Raw genomic sequence first — 11,477 nt, forward strand, 5'->3', positions numbered from 1 at the left:
GTGGGGGAGGGCATGCAGCCCTGAGACCATTAAAGTGTTTTACATTCCTGGCTCCTCACCGTGAGCAGCTGGCTGGATTGGTCGCTGCGAATAGGTCTTTGCTGGCCTAAATCCTTGCTGTAAAGCTGAGCTTTGGTGAACCCAAGGCAGCTAATGGCTCGGCGGGTTTGCAGTAAAGTGAGAACATAGGTATTATCTGTGTTGCCGAGTGAAACGGACGGAGTAACGGTCTCTAGGCAAGCGGAGGCTTCCTCCTTCTGGACAGGCTAGTCAAGGGTGCCTGTGGTGGTGGACAGGGTGAGCAGAGGTCACAGGGTTGCCTCTGAGACAGGTGAGAGGTGGGCTGACGATTGAGACCAGGGTTGGAGGGGCTGGGAGGGTGCTGGGGGTCCGAGGTCCTATAAGTCAGTAGGTTATTCCTTGGTTGCCGAGTCCTGGGTACCTTGCTTAACTGAACACTCCTCAAACTGGAGAGAGGGAGTGTGGAAGGGAAGGGAAAGGTCTGGGGACTCCTTTAAAGCCCGAAATGCTACGGAGATGCTGTCCCTCAGCAGAGGACAGCAAAGGTGGTGTTGAGCCATATTACTCAATAAGCTTTACTATGTCTCTAACCAGGCTTTGAGTGTCCAGAGACGGTATTTCTCACACATCCCAGCACACACCTGGTATCAAATAAAAGCCGGAAGAAAGGATCAGGGTCAGAGGCCTGCTGTGAGCAGGTGGAGTGCACTAGGTGCTGACAAAAGCTGTGCTTGTCTTATCGCCTTTCCTTGCTGACCCCTCAGTGACTTTTGTCAGTGTGACTGTGAAATCTACTTCCTGTGCCAGCCTTGCTACTTCTCATTTCCTCTGGTTCCTTTTGTCTCCTGCGTCTCCCATTGAGATGGTCTGTCTGTCTATCTATCTATCTATCTATCTATCTATCTATCTATCTATCTATCTATCTATCTATAGCGCGCATGTGTGTGTGTGTGTGTGTGTGTGTGTGTGTGTGTGTGTGCGCGTGTGTGAGCATGCTGTACTTGTATGTGTGTGCACATGGAAGCCAGAGGCTGATATCAGGTGTGTTTTTATTTATCACTTTCCACCTTTTTAAAAAAAGATGTATTTATTTTTATTTTATGTATATGAGTATTTTGCCTGCATGTATATGTGTGTATGTATGTATGCATGCATGTATGTATGGATTTATTATGTATCATGTATCATGTGCATGCCTGGTACCCTCAAAGGGCTGTGAAGAGGGCAATGGAAGCCCTGGAACTGGAGTTACAAACCAATGTGAACGTCCGTGTGGGTGACAGGAACCCAATCTGGATCGCCTGTAAGAGCAGTTATTGGTATTGTAACCACAGAGCCTTCGCCTCAGCCCCTCCACCTTAGTTTTTGAGGTCTCACTAAACCCAGACTGTGCCACTTTGGCAACACTGGCTGCCCAGAGAGCACCAGAGAACCTGCTTGTCTCAGCACTGAATTACACAAGTGTGATCCGTGTCTAGCCTTTTACCTGGGGTTTGCTTACATGGCATACTTTACTGATTTAAGCCGTCTCCCCACCCACTACATGTTTCTATCTTTAATTTGTTAGGGATTGTGCTGGGCAAGGCAATATAGTGGTAAACAATGCTTACACCCAGATAGATGACACCCCACCCCTATTCCTCCACCCTCCCAACCCCCCCGCAGCCCCTGTAAGGTCTGCAGATCATTCTCTAAAGTCGAGAAAGGTCTGCCATGCAGCTTTGTTGGAAGAGGGTAGCATTTCCTTGCTAGGCGTGATTTTGTGGCGCCACCTGCTGGCAATGAACAGATATGCCCTCACTGAGCTTTGCAGGTCGGTTGGTACAGAGAAACCAAATATTGGGGCTGACATGATTGCTTAGTGGTTAAGAGCAATGGCTGCTCTTGCAAAGGACTCAGAACCCACATGACAGCTCATTACATGTCTGTAACTCCGGTCTCAGGAGGGATCAAGACCCTCATCTAACTTCATGGACACTAAGCCTACATGTGGAGTGTATATATACGTTCATGCAAGCAACACATGCGCGCACACGCGCGCACACACACACACGCAGAATAGAGAAAAATAAATCTTTAAAAAAGATTAAAGAATATAGGGCTTACCACGTTTGTCTAGCATGGCAGAGTGTTTGTCTAGCCTGCCTGAGGGGCTGGCACCAATAAACTCTTGCAGTCTAACAAAAGAAAGCACGTTCCTTTATAACAGTTCCCTCCCCTGTCCCTGAGCTGACACACCGGCTCATGTGCTAGGGCTGTGGCTCAGATGGAGAGTTGCCTGTCTCCGGTGCACAAACCCCTGTGTTTGGTCCCAGGAACCATATAAAGGAGACGCAGCACATGGCTGTAATCCCAGTACTTAAGAAGTGGAGGCAGAAGAATCACAAGGTCAAGGCTGGAGCTGCGAGGGGGGCTCCGTGGGTAAAGATGCCTGACCGCAAGGCCCTGGGTTCGGTCCCCAGCTCCGAAAAAAAGAACCAAAAAAAAAAAAAAAAAAAAAAAAGATGCCTGACAACCTGAACTACATTCCCAGAACCCACATGGTGGAGGGAGGGGCTTAACTCTCTCTGACCTCCACATGTACATTCCCTCTCCCCCTATACATATACATGTGCAAGACACACACGCACATGCACACGCACACACACACACACACACGCACGCACACGCACATGCACACACACACACAGACATGAATGTTTTTAAAAAGCTACAAAAATGACTTCAAGCCCAGTGCCACGTCCCTCTTGGGGAAACCATTCTGAAGCTCTGAATGTCACTTTGTTAACTTGCACTTCTGCTGTTTGAGGACACATGTCTTCTTCCTTTCTAGTCTGAAGGTTTCCTGAGGGTAAGGCTTGTGTTTCGTTCATGTTTGTGATGTCTGGTAGCGCCTTCATCGTACGCACAAGCAGGGGCTCAGCTAGTGCTTGCTGGTATAGGACAGCCACGGACACAAGGCAGAGTGAAGACAGTATAGAGGCCAACATCTGCTCACACACACTTCTCTAGCCTTGCAAACAGGCACAGTTTTTTATTGGTTATTTTACTTATTGACATTTAAATGTTATCCCCCTTCCCAGTGTCCCCACCACAAACCTCCTCTCCCCTCCCTCTGCCTCTATGAGGGTGCTCTCCCACCTGCCCACCCACTTCTGCCTCAGCGCCCTAGCATTCCCCTACCCTGGGTCATCGAGCTTCCCTAGGACCAAAGGGCTCCCTCCCAGTCACGTGGTCTTTATAAAAGCGCTGGGACGCATCTCTGCACCCATACCTCTGTGTAGATATTCCCCTTACACCCGTGGTTCTCAGCCTTCCTAATGCAGCAACCCTTTAATACTGGTCCTCATGTTGTGGTGACCTCCAGCTACAAAATTATTTCCTTTCTTCTTCACAACTGTAATTTCGCTATTGTTATGAGTTATTATGTAAACATCCCATATGCAGGATATCTGATGTGCAACCCTTGTGAAAGGCTTGTTTGACCTCCTGAGGGGTCGTGACCCACATGTTGAGAACCACTGTCTTAAACCATGTCTTTTATCAATCCTTTCGTCTAGTTTCCCCCTTTTTATTTGTCCTGTTAATCTCACGATGTACTTTTAATTACTTCTTAATTTTTAGTGTGTGCCGTTGTGCATGCGAAGGTCAGAGGACAACTTCCGGTTTCGGTTTCTTTCCTTCCGCTGTGGGATCTGGAGCTTCAGCACGTGGCAGGCGCGCACAGCAAGTGCTTTAGCTCACCAAGCCCTGCTGGACCTTCTTAAAGCACCTTCTGAGGGCGCCATTCCCTACTCAGAAATTGCAGTGTTTCTCGTTGCCTTGTATGAGAAAGTCTGGTAAAAGTTAAGTGCTTTCTTTTCTACTCTCTCTATGGGAAAGAACTTAACCGTTTAGACTGTCAAGAAGAAGCAATGCTCTCTGCAAATGACTGGCACAGTCATTTTCCTCACCACTGTGAATGCCATCACAAAGGAGCCGTGGCAGTCCCTTGTTACCATCAGGGAATGATTACGAAGCTGCATGATCTTATTTCTAGATTCCTTATTCGTGTGAGGAAAACCAAGCCACCATGTTCATGGCGCTGTAAGTTTCTCTGTTACATACGGCCGGATGCAATCCTCACTCGTGTTCTCAATATCCGTTTCTTCTCGGTGTCCACGGGAGGATAGACTGCTTTTACCATGACATTCATGAGCCCTTATGCTCTGATCTCACCTGACTCTTGGTCTTCTTCTTGGTGTTTTCCACGAGGTTACCCACCTACCCCTACTCCAAGCCTAGTCCAATCTCTTGTCTCTACAATCTCGGTGAACTCCTAACTCATTTCTTTGCCATTGACTTCTTCCAATCCATTCTTCTCATGAAAGTCAGAGAGGTTTGGTGGAAGGGTCTTACATAGCCCAGGAGAGCCTTGACTTCACCATACAGGTTTACAGGCTCCTATCACCATGTCTGGTTTATGTGGTATTGGATGCCAGACCCACGGCTTCCTGGTTTGCAGACCAAGTTGCATCCTCAGCCCTTGGGGGAGCCCTGTACTTTTATTTATTAAACACATTTCTAAAATAATTTTTTAAAGATTTATTTATTTTATTTTATATGTTTGCCTGCATACCAGGTACATATCTGGTGTCCGAGGAGATCAGACTTCGGATCCATTAGAACTGGAATTGCAGATGGTTGTGAACACTATGGGGATGCTGGGAATTAAAGCTGCTTCCTCTGTAAGAGCAACAAGTGCTCTTATCAACTGATCCTTCTCTCTAGCCTCTGGGGATCTTTTAAAAACTCAAATCTAGGGTTGGGGATTTAGCTCAGTGGTAGAGCGCAAGCCTAGCAAGCCCTGGGTTCAGTCCCCAGCTCCAAAAAAAAAAAAGAAAAGAAAAGAAAAAAGAAAAAAAAAAAAGAAAAAAAACCCTCAAATCTAATCAAGTGTCTTTTCTGCACTTAAATACCTTCAGTAGCCTTTAACCTCTGTTTAATTCCAATCCAAACGCCTAAGTAAAACCTAAGTCCTGTAAAGATCTGCAGGATCAAGACCATTGGTCAGACTTAGTGTTGGCTATGCATTGGAGTCTTCTAGGAAAAAGTCATCAGTGGTTCGGCCCTGCTTCCTTTTCCTGTGGTGCTGGGGAGTAGATCTAGTGTGCACTAGGCAAGTGTTCTGCTTGTTAGCCTCATCCTCAGTTCCTGCTCATTCTGAGACAGTCTCCTGTTGTTGTAAAATTATAAAAAAAATGCTGTCTTTTACCCTGCACTGTGATCCGGTACCACAGTGCCCCAAGATATGTGTTAGCTGTGGTCATCTCAGTCAGCAAAGCCTCTCACCTGCTCTGCTCCGTCCCATATCACACTGCCGATGGCTTCTCTCTGAGCCTGGTAACAATCCCTCTACCCATCCAGTTCCCAAGGCAGGTTGCCACCATGCCAGATATAAACATCCCAATTCTGTGGTGGCCTAGTGTCTCCAGCCACCACATACTCTCTTAAATTCAATTAAATCGCCACATGAAAGCACACAGAACACAATAACCTCTGATCCAATTGATAAGATATAATGGCCCACCTAGACAACATACAGTTTGCTCATCTAGATACACATCCATCCCTTAGGAATATTCATAACGACCTGTAAATGTGCAGAGAGGAATCTTAACATCAGCCTCCATGTTCTCTCCGCTGCTTCTCTCCAGCTCGCTCCAGTCTGCTCCTCCTCTCTAAGACTTTTCTCACGCATGTCCTTCCTTCTTGTCCAATGACAGGCCTCATTCTATCCCATACCTGCCTTCACCTGCATACTGACATCCTATAGTCTCCTCATGCAGTCCAGGTTAGACTCAAGGTTCAAGTTCTCCTAAGTGTTAGGATTAAAGGTGTGTGTTACTTTTTTAATAAAAAAACCAAATGCATTTTTCTTTTTAGACGACCTACATGGTATTTTTTTTCTTAAAAAAAAAAAAAGCAAAAAAAAAAAAAAAAACAAAACCCAAAACAAACAACAATAACAGTCAAAATAAAAGCTCAAATGGTGTCACACACATTTGTCCTAAGTCCTGGTGTTACACCCATTTGTCCTAAGTCCTGGTGTTGTGTGGATGGTAAGTAGCAGCTAGTTATAGGGACAGGTGATAGGTCCAATTGGTAACTGCAAAACAAGGAGATTGCATTCCTGAGCAGCCAAGCTCAAGTGTGAAATTTTCCTAGCCTATAGATAGACCCCCCAATTCAACCTGGATGGTCACAAAGATAGGCTCCCAGTGCAACCCAGAAGTGTGTGTTACTTTTAGATATTATGGTTTAGTTGATCTGGGATATGCTGGGATACTGATGTGTTTGACAAGCTCCCATGTAGATTTGGTTTATTTCTTTTGGTTGTTCAAGACAGGATTTCTCTGTTGTAGCCCTGGCTGTCTTGGAACTTTCTTTGTAGACCAAGCTGGCCTTGAACTCAGAGATCGGCTTGTCTCTTGAATGGAGTGCTGGAACTAAAGGTGTGTGCTACCTCTGCCAGGCTTCCTGGGTAGATTTTAAAAGACAGAGGAGTTGAGAACCTCTGCGTTTGATCAGCTAATCACCCCATCCTCACCAAATACCAGCCTGCCCTGCCTGAGCTCTTCAAAGGCCCTGAGCCATTCCAGTCTCAGGACTTTGCAGATGCTGTTCCTTCTGTCTGGAAGGCGTTTTCCCTTGCTTGCCACATGTCTCCTCCTCCTCTTCCTTTTCCTCCTCCTCTGCCTGCTGCCCTAGAGTAGGTTTAAATGTCTCCTGTTCACAAAGGCCTCCCCTAAGCACTCAATGTAAAATGATTCTTCTTGTTACTGTTTAGTGTTAATAAAAAAAAAACTTTCTTAATTCTGTTGCCATTGAAAGTTTTGTATTTATTTGTTTCTTAAAATTATTGTCTTTCACAATAGATGATAGCTGGAAGAAGAGAACTCTGTGTGTGTGTGTGTGTGTGTGTGTGTGTGTGTGTGTGTGTGTGTGTGACACCGTTCACAATGAGAGCACGTGATGGGAGATATTCCAAGAATAGAAAAGGGGGCACATTTACAAGTTAACAACCTAGTTTGTTCTTATTTTACGGATGCTGGCAGAAGACAAAACACTCTGAGGCCAGAGACAGACTTTATTATTCACAGAAGTTGTGCTGACTAGTGTGTGAGCAGCGACTCTGGTTCTTTAATACCGAGTTTCTGCCAGGTGGTGTGCAGAGGCCCAGGTGTTTGTCGTGAGCTGTGTTACAGAAAAGGGGCTCCAGAGCACAGGGAATCAGCAATGTTCCTTCTTGGCATTTTTGGCCTTTATCCCAGAAGGAGACATAGTCTTTACAGTGCTGGGCGGGAGGCAGAGCTTCCCTGTATCCCACAGGGAGACATGATCTTCGCCTTTCAAGGCTGTGTACTATGCGGGCATCTTTTGAGAGGGTCAGGAACCAAGGCAGGTTGTCCTTTGGGCTGTAGGTCTGTAGGTTAGTAGGTCCATAGGTCAGTAGGTCTGTAGGTCAGTAGGTCTGTAGGTCAGTAGGTCCATAGGTCTGGGACAAGGCTTTGGGAGCCCCATGTTTAGCTGAGGTTCTACCTAGAGATGCTTTGCAGAACAAGCACAGGACGCTGACAGACCTGGGGGGGGGGGCTCATCATTTAAAACTGGGAGGCAGCGGGAATTCGTGGAGAGGAGGGGGCCCTGCAGATCTGACTGCAGTACCCACCGGGTTGCCTTGATACTTGTACAAACAGGAAAAGACCCAGAACAGCAACCGGCAGGCTGGAGACCAAGCAGCTTCCAGACTTCACATGGATGGGGGAGACGTTCCAGTTCTAATTGGCTAGAGTGGTGAGAGGAGGGATATGGGCTCTGCGGTGCAGTGAGCAGAAGTCTTCGTCATAAGACGTCATGGCTTGGGATGCTATCCTCCAGTGTGAGTCCTGATGGCTCATAGAGGCTTGGAACATATTGTAGAGGCTGCGCCTATGAGGTCGGGTGCCAGCATGGGTTGGTTCCGGTGAGAGCCAGCATGGGTGGGTTCTGGTGAGAGCCCTCTTCCAGGGCACACACTGTCTTCTTGCGTTTCCATCTGGTGGAAGATGCTGTTGTAAAAATGTAATAATATAAAAAGGGTATGGTTGTCTTTTACCTCGCTAGGTCCTCACCGCGGTGCCCCAAGATGTCTGCTAGATATCTTGGCGGAAACACATCCCAACTCCTCGGCGGCCAGAGTCTCCTGCCGCCGCACACTTTCCTACACTCAAACCGTCACATAAAAGAACACATAACACAATAATCTTTGACCTAATTGGTAAGATATAATTGCACACCCAAACATACAAAGCCCAGTGCCATCCATCCCTTAAGAACATTAACAACCTGTAAATACACAGAGCGGAATCTTAACATCAGCCTCCATCGTCCTGCCATGGCTTCCTCTCTCTCTTCCTCTTGTCTCTTCCTTTCTGTTTCAGTCTCCTCCCCTTCCTCCAAACTTCTCTCCCGCCCAACTTCCTTCTCGTCCAGTGACAGGCCTCCTTCTATCCTGTACCTGCCCCTCACCTGTATTTTACAGATTCAATGTGGAGAAGGTTCTGGTGAAGTCACCTGAGTTCTGAGTAGTGATGAGGCAGCTGTCCTTGGAGGAGTGGAATTAGCATCAAAATACAGATAACTTCAGAGCAAACGGGGGAGTGTGTCAGGTATAAGGAGAGTTAACATCATTCCTGGCTTCCACTCAGTAGGTGGCAGAAGCAACCTCCTAGTTGCCACAACCCGGAATTTCTACAGACACTGCCAGTGTTCCTTCCGTGGAGATGGATGTGCATTGCCCCTGATTTAGAACCAGCACTCTGGATCTGTCTTAATAAAGCAGGAAAACAAAGATTGGAAGTTATTAACCTCTCTACAAAGAACACAACCATGTGATTCCTCACTTCAAAAAAGGACTCAGATACTCACCAGTGCCAACAGCAACATCCACAATGCCCAGCTGTACCCAGGCGAAAGCCGTTAGGCGTGCTACAGAACACCAGTGCAGATCCTGCACCAGGAGGCTGTCAGTGGTGAGAGATAGACTTACACACACCTCGAACTGGCATACAAGAATTGTTTTAAATGAAGATCTTCCTTTATGGCTGGAGCGACGCTTCAGTGGTCAGGAACACATGCCACTCTTGCAAAGGATTCAGGTTTGGTTCCCGGCACCTACATGATGGCTCACAAGGGTCTATAATTCCAGTTCCAAAGGATTCTGCACCCTCCCCTGTCCTCTACTGCAAGCATGTGGTTTACTCACATGTGCGTGTGCAAGCAAAGCACACACACAGAAACTAAAATAAATATTTTACCCTATTTTTAGTGTGTCCGTGTGTGTGTGTGTGTGTGTGTGTGTGTGTGTGCGCACGCGCACATGAGTGCAAGTAACTACAGAAGCCAGAAAATAGCGTCAGATTCTTTGGAGGTGGAGCGGTTGCAAACTGCCTACTGTGTGTGCTGGAGACTGACTGCTCACCCTCTAGAAAAACAGTGATTGCTCTAACCAGTGAGTTCTCTCTCCAGCCCCATGAAAGCATCTTATAAAAATGTTCAGAGACAGGGTTGGGGATTTAGCTCAGTGATAGAGCGCTTGCCTAGCAAGCTCAAGGCCCTGGGTTCGGTCCCCAGCTCTGAAAAAAAGAAAAAAGAAGAAAAAAAATGTTCAGAGACTTAAGGAAAAAACAGGAACATAGTGAGAAGAGAAATGTAATTACCTCCCCCCCATAGCCTCTTGTCCCTCTGTACCCAAGACTGGCCTTGAACTCATGTTAGTGCCTCAGCCTTCAGAAGGCTCAAGGTACTACATTTCCTCCCTAGAACTAACTAAAGAATATAATATCTAAAGTGAAATAGTCACCAGATGGGCTTACAGCACTTTTTGCATGAATATCACAGAAGAAAATGTCTGTGAATGTGTACACACAACGAAAACCCAACCAACTTTTCTAAATTTATTCAGACTGAAGCCTCGGACACAGTAACCGTCACAGTAATTTCATCATCTAACGAGTGAGGGTGAAAAAACTCACTGAAAAACTAAAATCCGAAATATTCAAATACGATAGAAGTTGAAATCTCAATTATCAAAAAAAAATCTAAAGTTTTATAAACACAAAGAAAACCACACAAGAATACTATATAACATTTCTGAAACCTAACGATGAAAAGAAAAACAGTAAAATCAGGCAGAGCGGTGTGGGGGGAACCACATTGCTCACAGAAAAGGAAGAAGGAACGCAGGCCACCTACCTCCTCGTCAGGCAGCACGGAATGCAGGAGGGCCTTTCCGCAGGCCGCCCTGCTGAGGCCGCCTGCTTCACCATGGTCCTCTCCAGGATGCTCAGTCTTACGTCAGGCCCACAGCCAGCCAGGGCCCAAATCCTCTGAGACCACCAACCAACAGATCTCTAAAAGACTCAGGTTGTAGGCCTGACACACGTTTTTTTTTTAATCCCAGCACAGGGGAGGCAGATGCAGGCAGATCCCCAAGTTCAAGGCCAACCTGGTGGTCAGAGTAAATTCTAGGACAGTCAAGGATATACAGAGAAACACTGTCTCAAAAATAAAGAAAGATGCAAACAAACAAAAATCACCCAAAGGAAAGTTTGTTTCTTTCCATGTTGCAACACAGAGGAAGAAATCAGACCTTCTGTAACCAGCGGTAGGAGACTCTCCACAAACAAGTCTGTCTCAATGATGATGACTGACCCAATCCTTCTGGAAAGATCTGAACTGAGAGGAAATGTAATAGCCAGCATGCCTCACACGGTGAATAGGGGTGGGGCTGGGGGAGCGACCCAGCACGTTATTCCTGTTCAAATCAATCGAGGTGAGACTTTTATAGTTTTACAGCAGGGATGAAACACTTCAGTGGGTTGAAAGACATGGAGGAGGCCCTATGATGTCACACAATGGATCCATTCCTCCCATTAGTGGAGAACAATCCTCCCGGCACTGCTCACACACAGCCCAATGTTCTGAGTGTTCTACCGGGCAGGTCCAACTTGTGCTCCCTCTATTCTTGGATGTGTGGCCACCACCATGGGTCACACCCTTATAGAAAGCCAACTCCCTCTCCCAGCAGCTAACAGTTGCCAATGGCTCCCCAGATAGGGTGGGACCTTGAGCCTATTTTCCTCTCTGTGCTGGGATTCAGCATGGCTTGAGCCCAGGCAGGTCACAACTGCTGTTACCCTACTGCTGGCACTGGAGATTGGCTACTTCAGCTTTTACCTGTGCATCACCCCACAATATTGGGCAGGCAAGAAATGATGCCACTCTATGGATTGTCCAGTTACATTATCCAAGGACCAGCGCAGGACTCCACACAAAAACCTGGAAGGCCACCAGATTGGCTGCCAGAGCTGCCTCAGCTGCTCACTTCCCCTCTACAGAAGCAATTGTTACAAAAGTGCACAGAGGCCATGGGA

At 46.8% G+C, this 11,477-nt stretch overlaps 2 long non-coding RNA genes across 3 annotated transcripts; one reads left to right on the forward strand and one right to left on the reverse strand.

Moving 5' to 3' along the window:
* The first annotated feature begins 3 nt into the window (after window positions 1–3).
* On the forward strand, window positions 4–4,593 carry LOC134479100 (uncharacterized). The gene is made up of 2 exons (XR_015622751.1): window positions 4–331; window positions 3,646–4,593. It is a non-coding gene; the product is annotated as an uncharacterized LOC134479100 (long non-coding RNA).
* A 2,535-nt stretch (window positions 4,594–7,128) lies between these two features.
* LOC134479099 (uncharacterized) lies at window positions 7,129–10,389 on the reverse strand. Of its 2 annotated transcripts, none has more exons than XR_015622217.1 (3): window positions 8,971–9,243; window positions 8,617–8,871; window positions 7,129–8,111 (listed from the first exon to the last, which is right to left on the reverse strand). It is a non-coding gene; the product is annotated as an uncharacterized LOC134479099 (long non-coding RNA). The 2 variants fall into 2 exon arrangements; XR_015622216.1 differs by lacking the exon at window positions 8,971–9,243 and adding an exon at window positions 10,297–10,389 and having other exon boundaries at window positions 7,130–8,111.
* Window positions 10,390–11,477: the final 1,088 nt, after the last annotated feature.

Source organism: Rattus norvegicus, chromosome 6 (genome assembly GCF_021556685.1).
Source record: "Rattus norvegicus strain SHRSP/BbbUtx chromosome 6, alternate assembly SHRSP_T2T, whole genome shotgun sequence".
In the NCBI taxonomy this organism is placed as follows: Eukaryota; Metazoa; Chordata; class Mammalia; order Rodentia; family Muridae; genus Rattus; species Rattus norvegicus.